Source organism: Schistocerca piceifrons, chromosome 2 (genome assembly GCF_021461385.2).
Source record: "Schistocerca piceifrons isolate TAMUIC-IGC-003096 chromosome 2, iqSchPice1.1, whole genome shotgun sequence".
Lineage (NCBI taxonomy): Eukaryota > Metazoa > Arthropoda > Insecta > Orthoptera > Acrididae > Schistocerca > Schistocerca piceifrons.
Genome location: NC_060139.1, coordinates 41,980,909 through 41,996,669, shown reverse-complemented (window position 1 = coordinate 41,996,669; position 15,761 = coordinate 41,980,909). Strand labels below are relative to the sequence as shown.

The 15,761-nt window shown below is 49.4% G+C and overlaps 9 non-coding genes across 9 annotated transcripts; 6 read left to right on the top strand and 3 right to left on the bottom strand.

Moving 5' to 3' along the window:
• The first annotated feature begins 1,619 nt into the window (after positions 1-1,619).
• On the top strand, positions 1,620-1,692 carry Trnav-cac. Its single transcript has one exon. It is a non-coding gene; the product is annotated as a tRNA-Val (tRNA).
• Positions 1,693-1,850: 158 nt separating this feature from the next.
• Trnav-aac lies at positions 1,851-1,924 on the top strand. The gene has a single exon. It is a non-coding gene; the product is annotated as a tRNA-Val (tRNA).
• Positions 1,925-2,118: 194 nt separating this feature from the next.
• Trnap-agg lies at positions 2,119-2,190 on the bottom strand. The gene has a single exon. It is a non-coding gene; the product is annotated as a tRNA-Pro (tRNA).
• Positions 2,191-2,592: 402 nt separating this feature from the next.
• On the top strand, positions 2,593-2,665 carry Trnav-cac. Its single transcript has one exon. It is a non-coding gene; the product is annotated as a tRNA-Val (tRNA).
• A 158-nt stretch (positions 2,666-2,823) lies between these two features.
• Trnav-aac lies at positions 2,824-2,897 on the top strand. The gene has a single exon. It is a non-coding gene; the product is annotated as a tRNA-Val (tRNA).
• Positions 2,898-8,694: 5,797 nt separating this feature from the next.
• Positions 8,695-8,766, bottom strand: Trnap-agg. The gene has a single exon. It is a non-coding gene; the product is annotated as a tRNA-Pro (tRNA).
• Positions 8,767-9,168: 402 nt separating this feature from the next.
• On the top strand, positions 9,169-9,241 carry Trnav-cac. The gene has a single exon. It is a non-coding gene; the product is annotated as a tRNA-Val (tRNA).
• A 158-nt stretch (positions 9,242-9,399) lies between these two features.
• Positions 9,400-9,473, top strand: Trnav-aac. Its single transcript has one exon. It is a non-coding gene; the product is annotated as a tRNA-Val (tRNA).
• Positions 9,474-15,268: 5,795 nt separating this feature from the next.
• Positions 15,269-15,340, bottom strand: Trnap-agg. Its single transcript has one exon. It is a non-coding gene; the product is annotated as a tRNA-Pro (tRNA).
• Between the last annotated feature and the right edge of the window lie 421 nt (positions 15,341-15,761).

The window sequence follows — 15,761 nt, the reverse complement described above, 5'->3', positions numbered from 1 at the left end:
CCGACCGACGACCCGACTCGAGAGAAGCTGCGTCGGAGGCCGGAGGGGCGCCAGCAGCCGCCACCGGAACCGCTACCTCAGGAGGGCAGGGAGCAGCTACAGTACACAGTGGCTCGGAGGATGCCGGTCGCTCGGACTGGGGCATCTCAGGGAGATCCTCATCCGTACTATTTCCATCGTGTGGGCGACGCCTCTTATTATTCAAAAGTGGCACACCCACCTGAGGGACAGACGGAACAACATCAGATTTAGCACGCAAAGGAGGAAATTCTGTATCAGGGGTGCGCAAAACCTGTGGAGGGGCGCTACTACCACTGGACTGTGCTACACCAAGAGCAGAACCACCTGCAACGAGGTCAGCGACCGTTAACTTGCGACGCTGTTCGAGAGAATTTTTTAAAACAAAAACTCTCCGCGGACAGTCGGTACGCACGTGACCACTTTCATTGCACAAAAAACAGGTGCCCACCTGACCACTATATGTTACATGGACACGATATCCACCGATCTGCAGGTGAGATGGAATATTCTGCTTAACGTGCATTTCGACTGAACGAATACCACTGTAACATTGCAGGCGATGTTGGCTTGACCAGCGTTCAAGGCGAATGCTCTTTACATCACCATACTTCTGTAGACCCTCCTTAAGATAGACATTATCCACCTCCGGTGGAAGGTTGTAAACACGAACATTGGTATACGGGATGGAAGCATTGGAAAGCAGCACGGTACTTACAGAATCATCCCGATGCCGAAAGAGAACTTGATGACCATATTTAGAAAGAATTTTATCAACCTGAAGTGGGTCCATAAACTTAACAAAGAAAACATACAGTTCGGTATCAAAATAAGCAGTGTGCACCTGATCCGAATGAACACCAAAGGTATCTACCAACCAATCATGAATCTCAAGAGAACTAGGTTGCACATGGCGGGTTGACTTGTCAAAAGCAAAACTAACTGTAGCCTGACGAGGAATAACCTGGGACGACATTTTCAAAATATGCGGTCGAAACCGCTACACAAAAAACACTGAAATAAGGACAGAAAGTAACACAAGGTACGAAACAACGACGGAGAAACACTCACAGAAGTTGCAACACAACACGTAAACAAAAACGATAGTCCACTATACGTAACGCTACGGCGGAGCGGAAGACTAGGCACGTCCACACTGCACGGCGTCTAAAGCGGAACTGCCCCTAGACCAACGAGCCATGTGACACGGGGAATGCCAATTATTCCAGTCCATCGATGTCGTCCAGGGTGCCCTGGAAGTCTCGTGTACGCTGGCGGGATGGGGCCGGCGCGAATTCCCGCGGTCGGCGGCCTTCCTGGGCTACTGGTACCTTCATGTAGAGCTGCCGCTGGGCTCGCACTGCCTGCTGTTGAGAAAGTGATTGCTTTTGCTGATATGACTTGCAATAACGACTGCGCGAAACGCCGCTATCTCGTTAGGGGTGCTACGGCAGACACCCTCTCGAGCACCCCGAAGACTTCTTGAGCCCTCGGCTGTGATGGGTTCCAGGCTGACAAAAGAACTGTCGTGTGTGCATTCGCGAACGAGAGAAAGTCTGAGGCAAGTTCGAGTGAACAAGGATGGACTCCCCGGGTCCGTCGTTTCCGTAGTGTAGCGGTTATCACGTCTGCTTCACACGCAGAAGGTCCCCGGTTCGATCCCGGGCGGGAACAGAATTTTCCTGCCTATGTCGTATTGTCCTCCAATAAGCCACGTCGTGTGTGGATCTGCTGCATGTCCCTTCGTTTTGCAAGTACCACATTTATTGAATTTTTTAGTTACGATGGCAACATCACTACAAGTTGTCTGTGAAGTAAGGTGCACACAAGCAGTTTCCGTGGTGTAGCGGTTATCACGTCTGCCTAACACGCAGAAGGTCCCCCGGTTCGATCCCGGGCGGAAACATTTTTTCATCACTTTAAGCAAGACGTACTAACATGCATCTGCTACCATCTGTACCCGAAACCTTCGTAATCGCCTTCACGCGTCGGACCCGAGTGTCAATTGCTCACATCGAATAAGAAATTCATTTGATATTGACGGCGAGCTTTTTGCGCTGACTCAGCCACTGACGTGCGATCAGTTTGCACAAAACGCTAGGGCTCGTCCGGGAATTGAACCCGGGACCTCCTGCACCCTAAGCAGGAATCATACCCCTAGACCAACGAGCCATGTGACACGGGGAATGCCAATTATTCCAGTCCATCGATGTCGTCCAGGGTGCCCTGGAAGTCTCGTGTACGCTGGCGGGATGGGGCCGGCGCGAATTCCCGCGGTCGGCGGCCTTCCTGGGCTACTGGTACCTTCATGTAGAGCTGCCGCTGGGCTCGCACTGCCTGCTGTTGAGAAAGTGATTGCTTTTGCTGATATGACTTGCAATAACGACTGCGCGAAACGCCGCTATCTCGTTAGGGGTGCTACCGCAGACACCCTCTCGAGCAACCCGAAGACTTCTTGAGCCCTCGGCTGTGATGGGTTCCAGGCTGACAAAAGAACTGTCGTGTGTGCATTCGCGAACGAGAGAAAGTCTGAGGCAAGTTCGAGTGAACAAGGATGGACTCCCCGGGTCCGTCGTTTCCGTAGTGTAGCGGTTATCACGTCTGCTTCACACGCAGAAGGTCCCCGGTTCGATCCCGGGCGGGAACAGAATTTTCCTGCCTATGTCGTATTGTCCTCCAATGAGCCACGTCGTGTGTGGATCTGCTGCATGTCCCTTCGTTTTGCAAGTACCACATTTATTGAATTTTTTAGTTACGATGGCAACATCACTACAAGTTGTCTGTGAAGTAAGGTGCACACAAGCAGTTTCCGTGGTGTAGCGGTTATCACGTCTGCCTAACACGCAGAAGGTCCCCCGGTTCGATCCCGGGCGGAAACACTTTTTCATCACTTTAAGCAAGACGTACTAACATGCATCTGCTACCATCTGTACCCGAAACCTTCGTAATCGCCTTCACGCGTCGGACCCGAGTGTCAATTGCTCACATCGAATAAGAAATTCATTTGATATTGACGGCGAGCTTTTTGCGCTGACTCAGCCACTGACGTGCGATCAGTTTGCACAAAACGCTAGGGCTCGTCCGGGAATTGAACCCGGGACCTCCTGCACCCTAAGCAGGAATCATACCCCTTTTTTTTTTTTTTTTTTTTCAACGAAAACTACATAACGAACGTCTAAAAATAAAAGATAAAACTGTTCAGGCCTTGAACCACTTCTAAAATGTGCCTGTACGCTTCATGTCCCAGCACTCTACTGAGTGAGCCACAATTTTTTTTTTTTTTTTTTTACAGTACTGAAATTAAAATCCTAAAACATGACTATAAATGTAGACTGCTGACTGAAATAAAGATTAAAAAACACGAAAACTTCAGTCCTGGTGTAGAGAAGAAACATATATAAAGGCGGCAAATCCAGAAACAGTGTAAAAGAAAATGGCTCACACAGGTGACCTTAGCCAACACCCTCTCTTTCAAATGTCAGGCTAAGCATATTGGCAAAATCATCTCGGAGGCCTGGCAATCGCAAGCGCTGCCAGTAAGCAGTAAGCATGTACTGCCGAAACGCTAGGTGTCCATCCTCTTCATGACAACTGTTGACAAAATGTACGAAATGGCCAATCAACCACATGACGGTATGGAGCTTCGTCCGCGGAAAAAAGGAAGAATCGGGCCGGACGATGATGTCAATAGTATAAGCGGCTTCAGCTGACCTAGTGACAAAAGCAAGTTGTTTCCTGAGCCAACGCCAATTAGCAAGGTGCCCACAGCAGGTGAATCGATGTTCAAGGGTATCCAGGAGACCACACCGAGTACAGGTGTCCGTGTCAGAAAGACCAATACGGTGCAGTCGTACATTGGTGGGAACCAAATTATTTATTACCCTATACCACGTGGACGCCACGGCCATAGAGTGGATCGGCAGACTAACGTTCTTCCAGACGTTCCTCCAGGACACAGATGGAGACGCCAGTTCTATTGGATTGGGACCGGCCAGCCCCTCCCAGCGGGCAATCAAGCCCTTGGTCGTTGGCACCGGTCGCCGCAAGAAGACGGCACCGAGGTAACTCACCGCAATGTAAAATTCCCGAATGTGTTTCAGCTTAAAATTTAGGCGTCCGACATCGACAGGTGGAGCAAGGCTCGCCGGACGCACAACAGTAAAAAGCCTGGATGTAATTGAAGTCACTTCTTGCGTAACAATTAGAGTCGTTCGGCGGACGTACAAAGCAGACGCCTTGCGAGTAATGTCAGAGAGGCCCAAGCCTCCGGAGAGACGCGGTTTCGTCATTACCTCGTAACGTAACTTGAATAGATGGCCCTTCCATATAAACCTGCTAGACAATTGGCGCAACCTTTTCGCCACCATCATGGGAAGTGGGAACAGCTGAGCAACATAATAAGCTTTACATAGAACGTAGGTGTCTAAAATTCTGACTTTTTGCAAAATGGTAGCAGAGCGCTGCTCATGGACCATCAGAGCCCCCTGTATCTTCTCGGTGACAGATTTCCAATTGAGAGCCGCCATTTTTAGAGGACACCGATCAATGATAATCCCCAAGGACGTATGGCGATCGACAAAAGTGGCCCAAGGGACGTCAGCATCGCGAAATCCTCGAATATCAAGGAACTTACATTTACCCTGATTGAGACGCGCTCCAGAGACACGACAGTATGCATCAACCGCCCCTTTCAACAACGGGATATCATCACGTTGACGGAGGAGAACAACGACATCATCCGCATATGCCTTAACAGAGAGCCTCCCACCAGAGAGGGACATACCCTGAAGCTTGAGAGCAATAGTCCGAAGCAGCGGTTCCAGGGACAATACGAATAAAGACATAGAGAGCGGACTACCCTGAGGCACTCCGCGGCGGATAGCAATGGGCGGCGTCAGCTGCCCATTGACTGACACCCGAGCTGTTATTCCCCTATACAAATTGCCAAGAACACCACGTGATGAAGCGTTAAAACCTATTGTACCTAAAACACGATCTAAAAACACATAACTGACGCGATCAAAAGCCTTATAAAAATCAAGGAAGGCAAAGGCACAATGTACGTTTGTAACCGCCGCAACCGAGACAACATCCCGATATTCGGCTACTGGTGTCAGAATAGATCTATCATGAAAACAACATTGATGTGCACCAATCACACCCCGAAGCAGAGAAGACAACCGGCTATTGAGCGCTCTAGCAGCTGTCTTATAGTCAAAATTCAGCAATGTGAGCGGACGAAGATTGGCAGCAGATAAACGACCAGAGGACTTCGGGATTAAAACAATTTTCCCTACTTTAAAATCGGCAGGCACATCCATCCCCCTGACAATCTCATTTAAAATCTGCGTAAAAATGCCACCCAAAAGAGGCCAAAAACGGAGATAAAATTCTTTAGGCAGGCCGTCTGGACCCGGCGATTTACTGGACGGAGAGCGAGCAATAAAATCGAAAACATCATCTACCTGGAACTCCCGGAGAAATTCGCCGTTCGCGTCAGGCGCGATCGTCGCAGTTAGATCCCCAAAGACATCATCCGAAAGAGACTCACCAGAATCATCGGCAGAATATAGACTAGTGTAATACTGATGAAGAGCACGAACCATTTCCTCCTGTGCAATAAGCTGCCGTCCATCATCCACCATAAGAGAAGAGATGAAGGAGCGACGACGACGAGTCTGATGCCGTAGCAGGTGATACAAGGATGTCAGTTCACCTTCAACAAGAGAGTGAGGTTTCGACTTAACTCGCAGACCATCCATCTGTCGTCGTTTAAGGCTCAAGAGCTTGGCTTTAATACGACGAACATCATGGATCCGCAGTGGAGAGGTACCCGCCGCGTCATATAGTTCACGCAGGACAGAGTAGTAATATTCATACGTGTTCTTAAAATCACGCGTCCTAGCAGCACAGTAGAAAATCAAAGTCTGACGAATCTTGGGCTTGGCAAACGCAGTCCACCAAACCAGCAAGGAGGGGTATCGCGGGACAGAGCGAAGACATCGCTCCCACACGCCACTTATAACATCATCCATAGCACTGTCGGCAAGGTGGGAAACATTTAACATCCACTGGGAACGATAAAGTTTTGCAGGTTGGCGACTAAGATTTACAGTTGCAGTAAAAGCACAATGGTCAGAAAAACTAGTAGGAATAACATCGACAGAAAGAATTTTATCACATAAAAAATCAGATAAATAGAATCTGTCGAGTCTACTGCATGAGGACGCGGTAAAAAACGTATATTTCACCAGGGTTGGATATTTGTGTTCCCAAACATCACGCAGATGCATCGTACGAACTAAGTCATGTAAATCACGGCAATAATTAAAATTGGGGGACTGGTCTGCAGGGCGTAAAACACAATTAAAATCGCCTCCGAGCAGGAGACTCCGAGGACTCTGGCGCAAAAGATAAATAAGCTCTTCTTTATAAAAGCGCGATCGAGCCACAGTGTGACCCGAACCAGAGGGGGCATACAAAACAACGAGGCGGAGATCAAAAAGACGACAACCAATCCCACGGCCAGAGTCAAGGAATTCAATGTCAGTAATAGGAATGCCCTCTCGAAAGAAAAGAGCAGTTCCTGTTGAATATTCCGGCGCGACATTAAAAACAGTTTGAAATCCAGGTAGAGAGAGATCAGAAAACAACACTTCCTGCAAAAACACTACGTCCGCACAGGCGTCGTAAATAAACTGCCGCAAAGAGGCAATGCGAACGTCGGACTCAATACGGTTAACATTTAAGGTAAGAAAGGTGTATGCTTGAACCATAGAGAGAAAAGCGAGAAAACAAATCACCTACACCGACGCACCAGCGTCACAGTCCATAGCAGGGGTGACAGAGGCATCCGAGGGAGGGGGACTGCTACCCCGTTCCGCGGATCCCTTACGTTTCGGTTTTTTACGAACAGCATTAACGTTCGGCTGAACGCGTAACTTGCGTCGGCTGACGGGCAAGGAAACTTCAGCCGCCGGTGACGTAGGAGGGTCAAGTTCGGTATCCGACACCACCCGCGCCGGTCCACATGCGGGATCCGGGGTCGCGGGGGAAACATCCGACAAAACGGAATGGTCAACACCTGCACTAGCTTCCGGCAAACATGGACTGCACGGAGGCGAAACGTGAGCAGGAAGGTCCGAGGCCGCAGAGTTGGAAGGAAGCGGAGCAGCTCCGCTGGCAGAGGTATGGGGCAGCGAAGCAGGAAGTTGTCGCGGCTCCACTTGTTGTGACATCGAAGTCGGTTCGGAAGACGGCGCCAACAGGCCCGACCGACGACCCGACTCGAGAGAAGCTGCGTCGGAGGCCGGAGGGGCGCCAGCAGCCGCCACCGGAACCGCTACCTCAGGAGGGCAGGGAGCAGCTACAGTACACAGTGGCTCGGAGGATGCCGGTCGCTCGGACTGGGGCATCTCAGGGAGATCCTCATCCGTACTATTTCCATCGTGTGGGCGACGCCTCTTATTATTCAAAAGTGGCACACCCACCTGAGGGACAGACGGAACAACATCAGATTTAGCACGCAAAAGAGGAAATTCTGTATCAGGGGTGCGCAAAACCTGTGGAGGGGCGCTACTACCACTGGACTGTGCTACACCAAGAGCAGAACCACCTGCAACGAGGTCAGCGACCGTTAACTTGCGACGCTGTTCGAGAGAATTTTTTAAAACAAAAACTCTCCGCGGACAGTCGGTACGCACGTGACCACTTTCATTGCACAAAAAACAGGTGCCCACCTGACCACTATATGTTACATGGACACGATATCCACCGATCTGCAGGTGAGATGGAATATTCTGCTTAACGTGCATTTCGACTGAACGAATACCACTGTAACATTGCAGGCGATGTTGGCTTGACCAGCGTTCAAGGCGAATGCTCTTTACATCACCATACTTCTGTAGACCCTCCTTAAGATAGACGTTATCCACCTCCGGTGGAAGGTTGTAAACACGAACATTGGTATACGTGATGGAAGCATTGGAAAGCAGCACGGTACTTACAGAATCATCCCGATGCCGAAAGAGAACTTGATGACCATATTTAGAAAGAATTTTATCAACCTGAAGTGGGTCCATAAACTTAACAAAGAAAACATACAGTTCGGTATCAAAATAAGCAGTGTGCACCTGATCCGAATGAACACCAAAGGTATCTACCAACCAATCATGAATCTCAAGAGAACTAGGTTGCACATGGCGGGTTGACTTGTCAAAAGCAAAACTAACTGTAGCCTGACGAGGAATAACCTGGGACGACATTTTCAAAATATGCGGTCGAAACCGCTACACAAAAAAACACTGAAATAAGGACAGAAAGTAACACAAGGTACGAAACAACGACGGAGAAACACTCACAGAAGTTGCAACACAACACGTAAACAAAAACGATAGTCCACTATACGTAACGCTACGGCGGAGCGGAAGACTAGGCACGTCCACACTGCACGGCGTCTAAAGCGGAACTGCTCTCGGAAACACTTTTTCATCACTTTAAGCAAGACGTACTAACATGCATCTGCTACCATCTGTACCCGAAACCTTCGTAATCGCCTTCACGCGTCGGACCCGAGTGTCAATTGCTCACATCGAATAAGAAATTCATTTGATATTGACGGCGAGCTTTTTGCGCTGACTCAGCCACTGACGTGCGATCAGTTTGCACAAAACGCTAGGGCTCGTCCGGGAATTGAACCCGGGACCTACTGCACCCTAAGCAGGAATCATACCCCTAGACCAACGAGCCATGTGACACGGGGAATGCCAATTATTCCAGTCCATCGATGTCGTCCAGGGTGCCCTGGAAGTCTCGTGTACGCTGGCGGGATGGGGCCGGCGCGAATTCCCGCGGTCGGCGGCCTTCCTGGGCTACTGGTACCTTCATGTAGAGCTGCCGCTGGGCTCGCACTGCCTGCTGTTGAGAAAGTGATTGCTTTTGCTGATATGACTTGCAATAACGACTGCGCGAAACGCCGCTATCTCGTTAGGGGTGCTACGGCAGACACCCTCTCGAGCACCCCGAAGACTTCTTGAGCCCTCGGCTGTGATGGGTTCCAGGCTGACAAAAGAACTGTCGTGTGTGCATTCGCGAACGAGAGAAAGTCTGAGGCAACTTCGAGTGAACAAGGATGGACTCCCTGGGTCCGTCGTTTCCGTAGTGTAGCGGTTATCACGTCTGCTTCACACGCAGAAGGCCCCCGGTCCGATCCCGAGCGGGAACAGAATTTTCCTGCCTATGTCGTATTGTCCTCCAATGAGCCACGTCGTGTGTGGATCTGCTGCATGTCCCTTCGTTTTGCAAGTACCACATTTATTGAATTTTATAGTTACGATGGCAACATCACTACAAGTAGTCTGTGAAGTAAGGTGCACACAAGCTGTTTCCGTGGTGTAGCGGTTATCACGTCTGCCTAACACGCAGAAGGTCCCCCGGTTCGATCCCGGGCGGAAACACTTTTTCATCACTTTAAGCAAGACGTACTAACATGCATCTGCTACCATCTGTACCCGAAACCTTCGTAATCGCCTTCACGCGTCGGACCCGAGTGTCAATTGCTCACATCGAATAAGAAATTCATTTGATATTGACGGCGAGCTTTTTGCGCTGACTCAGCCACTGACGTGCGATCAGTTTGCACAAAACGCTAGGGCTCGTCCGGGAATTGAACCCGGGACCTCCTGCACCCTAAGCAGGAATCATACCCCTTTTTTTTTTTTTTTTTTTTCAACGAAAACTACATAACGAACGTCTAAAAATAAAAGATAAAACTGTTCAGGCCGTGAACCACTTCTAAAATGTGCCTGTACGCTTCATGTCCCAGCACTCTACTGAGTGAGCCACAATTTTTTTTTTTTTTTTTTTACAGTACTGAAATTAAAATCCTAAAACATGACTATAAATGTAGACTGCTGACTGAAATAAAGATTAAAACACGAAAACTTCAGTCCTGGTGTAGAGAAGAAACATATATAAAGGCGGCAAATCCAGAAACAGTATAAAAGAAAATGGCTCACACAGGTGACCTTAGCCAACACCCTCTCTTTCAAATGTCAGGCTAAGCATATTGGCAAAATCATCTCGGAGGCCTGGCAATCGCAAGCGCTGCCAGTAAGCAGTAAGCATGTACTGCCGAAACGCTAGGTGTCCATCTTCTTCATGACAACTGTTGACAAAATGTACGAAATGGCCAATCAACCACATGACGGTATGGAGCTTCGTCCGCGGAAAAAAGGAAGAATCGGGCCGGACGATGATGTCAATAGTATAAGCGGCTTCAGCTGACCTAGTGACAAAAGCAAGTTGTTTCCTGAGCCAACGCCAATTAGCAAGGTGCCCACAGCAGGTGAATCGATGTTCAAGGGTATCCAGGAGACCACACCGAGTACAGGTGTCCGTGTCAGAAAGACCAATACGGTGCAGTCGTACATTGGTGGGAACCAAACTATTTATTACCCTATACCACGTGGACGCCACGGCCATAGAGTGGATCGGCAGACTAACGTTCTTCCAGACGTTCCTCCAGGACACAGATGGAGACGCCAGTTCTATTGGATTGGGACCGGCCAGCCCCTCCCAGCGGGCAATCAAGCCCTTGGTCGTTGGCACCGGTCGCCGCAAGAAGACGTCACCGAGGTAACTCACCGCAATGTAAAATTCCCGAATGTGTTTCAACTTAAAATTTAGGCGTCCGACATCGACAGGTGGAGCAAGGCTCGCCGGACGCACAACAGTAAAAAGCCTGGATGTAATTGAAGTCACTTCTTGCGTAACAATTAGAGTCGTTCGGCGGACGTACAAAGCAGACGCCTTGCGAGTAATGTCAGAGAGGCCCAAGCCTCCGGAGAGACGCGGTTTCGTCATTACCTCGTAACGTAACTTGAATAGATGGCCCTTCCATATAAACCTGCTAGACAATTGGCGCAACCTTTTCGCCACCATCATGGGAAGTGGGAACAGCTGAGCAACATAATAAGCTTTACATAGAACGTAGGTGTCTAAAATTCTGACTTTTTGCAAAATGGTAGCAGAGCGCTGCTCATGGACCATCAGAGCCCCCTGTATCTTCTCGGTGACAGATTTCCAATTGAGAGCCGCCATTTTTAGAGGACACCGATCAATGATAATCCCCAAGGACGTATGGCGATCGACAAAAGTGGCCCAAGGGACGTCAGCATCGCGAAATCCTCGAATATCAAGGAACTTACATTTACCCTGATTGAGACGCGCTCCAGAGACACGACAGTATGCATCAACCGCCCCTTTCAACAAAGGGATATCATCACGTTGACGGAGGAGAACAACGACATCATCCGCATATGCCTTAACAGAGAGCTTCCCACCAGAGAGGGACATACCCTGAAGCTTGAGAGCAATAGTCCGAAGCAGCGGTTCCAGGGACAATACGAATAAAGACATAGAGAGCGGACTACCCTGAGGCACTCCGCGGCGGATTGCAATGGGCGGCGTCAGCTGCCCATTGACTGACACCCGAGCTGTTATTCCCCTATACAAATTGCCAAGAACACCACGTGATGAAGCGTTAAAACCTATTGTACCTAAAACACGATCTAAAAACACATGACTGACGCGATCAAAAGCCTTATAAAAATCAAGGAAGGCAAAGGCACAATGTACGTTTGTAACCGCCGCAACCGAGACAACATCCCGATATTCGGCTACTGGTGTCAGAATAGATCTATCATGAAAACAACATTGATGTGCACCAATCACACCCCGAAGCAGAGAAGACAACCGGCTATTGAGCGCTCTAGCAGCTGTCTTATAGTCAAAATTCAGCAATGTGAGCGGACGAAGATTGGCAGCAGATAAACGACCAGAGGACTTCGGGATTAAAACAATTTTCCCTACTTTAAAATCGGCAGGCACATCCATCCCCCTGACAATCTCATTTAAAATCTGCGTAAAAATGCCACCCAAAAGAGGCCAAAAACGGAGATAAAATTCTTTAGGCAGGCCGTCTGGACCCGGCGATTTACTGGACGGAGAGCGAGCAATAAAATCGAAAACATCATCTACCTGGAACTCCCGGAGAAATTCGCCGTTCGCGTCAGGCGCGATCGTCGCAGTTAGATCCCCAAAGACATCATCCGAAAGAGACTCACCAGAATCATCGGCAGAATATAGACTAGTGTAATACTGATGAAGAGCACGAACCATTTCCTCCTGTGCAATAAGCTGCCGTCCATCATCCACCATAAGAGAAGAGATGAAGGAGCGACGACGACGAGTCTGATGCCGTAGCAGGTGATACAAGGATGTCAGTTCACCTTCAACAAGAGAGTGAGGTTTCGACTTAACTCGCAGACCATCCATCTGTCGTCGTTTAAGGCTCAAGAGCTTGGCTTTAATACGACGAACATCATGGATCCGCAGTGGAGAGGTACCCGCCGCGTCATATAGTTCACGCAGGACAGAGTAGTAATATTCATACGTGTTCTTAAAATCACGCGTCCTAGCAGCACAGTAGAAAATCAAAGTCTGACGAATCTTGGGCTTGGCAAACGCAGTCCACCAAACCAGCAAGGAGGGGTATCGCGGGACAGAGCGAAGACATCGCTCCCACACGCCACTTATAACATCATCCATAGCACTGTCGGCAAGGTGGGAAACATTTAACATCCACTGGGAACGATAAAGTTTTGCAGGTTGGCGACTAAGATTTACAGTTGCAGTAAAAGCACAATGGTCAGAAAAACTAGTAGGAATAACATCGACAGAAAGAATTTTATCACATAAAAAATCAGATAAATAGAATCTGTCGAGTCTACTGCATGAGGACGCGGTAAAAAACGTATATTTCACCAGGGTTGGATATTTGTGTTCCCAAACATCACGCAGATGCATCGTACGAACTAAGTCATGTAAATCACGGCAATAATTAAAATTGGGGGACTGGTCTGCAGGGCGTACAACACAATTAAAATCGCCTCCGAGCAGGAGACTCCGAGGACTCTGGCGCAAAAGATAAATAAGCTCTTCTTTATAAAAGCGCGATCGAGCCACAGTGTGACCCGAACCAGAGGGGGCATACAAAACAACGAGGTGGAGATCAAAAAGACGACAACCAATCCCACGGCCAGAGTCAAGGAATTCAATGTCAGTAATAGGAATGCCCTCTCGAAAGAAAAGAGCAGTTCCTGTTGAATATTCCGGCGCGACATTAAAAACAGTTTGAAATCCAGGTAGAGAGAGATCAGAAAACAACACTTCCTGCAAAAACACTACGTCCGCACAGGCGTCGTAAATAAACTGCCGCAAAGAGGCAATGCGAACGTCGGACTCAATACGGTTAACATTTAAGGTAAGAAAGGTGTATGCTTGAACCATAGAGAGAAAAGCGAGAAAACAAATCACCTACACCGACACACCAGCGTCACAGTCCATAGCAGGGGTGACAGAGGCATCCGAGGGAGGGGGACTGCTACCCCGTTCCGCGGATCCCTTACGTTTCGGTTTTTTACGAACAGCATTAACGTTCGGCTGAACGCGTAACTTGCGTCGGCTGACGGGCAAGGAAACTTCAGCCGCCGGTGACGTAGGAGGGTCAAGTTCTGTATCCGACACCACCCGCGCCGGTCCACATGCGGGATCCGGGGTCGCGGGGGAAACATCCGACAAAACGGAATGGTCAACACCTGCACTAGCTTCCGGCAAACATGGACTGCACGGAGGCGAAACGTGAGCAGGAAGGTCCGAGGCCGCAGAGTTGGAAGGAAGCGGAGCAGCTCCGCTGGCAGAGGTATGGGGCAGCGAAGCAGGAAGTTGTCGCGGCTCCACTTGTTGTGACATCGAAGTCGGTTCGGAAGACGGCGCCAACAGGCCCGACCGACGACCCGACTCGAGAGAAGCTGCGTCGGAGGCCGGAGGGGCGCCAGCAGCCGCCACCGGAACCGCTACCTCAGGAGGGCAGGGAGCAGCTACAGTACACAGTGGCTCGGAGGATGCCGGTCGCTCGGACTGGGGCATCTCAGGGAGATCCTCATCCGTACTATTTCCATCGTGTGGGCGACGCCTCTTATTATTCAAAAGTGGCACACCCACCTGAGGGACAGACGGAACAACATCAGATTTAGCACGCAAAAGAGGAAATTCTGTATCAGGGGTGCGCAAAACCTGTGGAGGGGCGCTACTACCACTGGACTGTGCTACACCAAGAGCAGAACCACCTGCAACGAGGTCAGCGACCGTTAACTTGCGACGCTGTTCGAGAGAATTTTTTAAAACAAAAACTCTCCGCGGACAGTCGGTACGCACGTGACCACTTTCATTGCACAAAAAACAGGTGCCCACCTGACCACTATATGTTACATGGACACGATATCCACCGATCTGCAGGTGAGATGGAATATTCTGCTTAACGTGCATTTCGACTGAACGAATACCACTGTAACATTGCAGGCGATGTTGGCTTGACCAGCGTTCAAGGCGAATGCTCTTTACATCACCATACTTCTGTAGACCCTCCTTAAGATAGACGTTATCCACCTCCGGTGGAAGGTTGTAAACACGAACATTGGTATACGTGATGGAAGCATTGGAAAGCAGCACGGTACTTACAGAATCATCCCGATGCCGAAAGAGAACTTGATGACCATATTTAGAAAGAATTTTATCAACCTGAAGTGGGTCCATAAACTTAACAAAGAAAACATACAGTTCGGTATCAAAATAAGCAGTGTGCACCTGATCCGAATGAACACCAAAGGTATCTACCAACCAATCATGAATCTCAAGAGAACTAGGTTGCACATGGCGGGTTGACTTGTCAAAAGCAAAACTAACTGTAGCCTGACGAGGAATAACCTGGGACGACATTTTCAAAATATGCGGTCGAAACCGCTACACAAAAAAACACTGAAATAAGGACAGAAAGTAACACAAGGTACGAAACAACGACGGAGAAACACTCACAGAAGTTGCAACACAACACGTAAACAAAAACGATAGTCCACTATACGTAACGCTACGGCGGAGCGGAAGACTAGGCACGTCCACACTGCACGGCGTCTAAAGCGGAACTGCTCTCGGAAACACTTTTTCATCACTTTAAGCAAGACGTACTAACATGCATCTGCTACCATCTGTACCCGAAACCTTCGTAATCGCCTTCACGCGTCGGACCCGAGTGTCAATTGCTCACATCGAATAAGAAATTCATTTGATATTGACGGCGAGCTTTTTGCGCTGACTCAGCCACTGACGTGCGATCAGTTTGCACAAAACGCTAGGGCTCGTCCGGGAATTGAACCCGGGACCTACTGCACCCTAAGCAGGAATCATACCCCTAGACCAACGAGCCATGTGACACGGGGAATGCCAATTATTCCAGTCCATCGATGTCGTCCAGGGTGCCCTGGAAGTCTCGTGTACGCTGGCGGGATGGGGCCGGCGCGAATTCCCGCGGTCGGCGGCCTTCCTGGGCTACTGGTACCTTCATGTAGAGCTGCCGCTGGGCTCGCACTGCCTGCTGTTGAGAAAGTGATTGCTTTTGCTGATATGACTTGCAATAACGACTGCGCGAAACGCCGCTATCTCGTTAGGGGTGCTACGGCAGACACCCTCTCGAGCACCCCGAAGACTTCTTGAGCCCTCGGCTGTGATGGGTTCCAGGCTGACAAAAGAACTGTCGTGTGTGCATTCGCGAACGAGAGAAAGTCTGAGGCAACTTCGAGTGAACAAGGATGGACTCCCTGGGTCCGTCGTTTCCGTAGCTGCCGCTG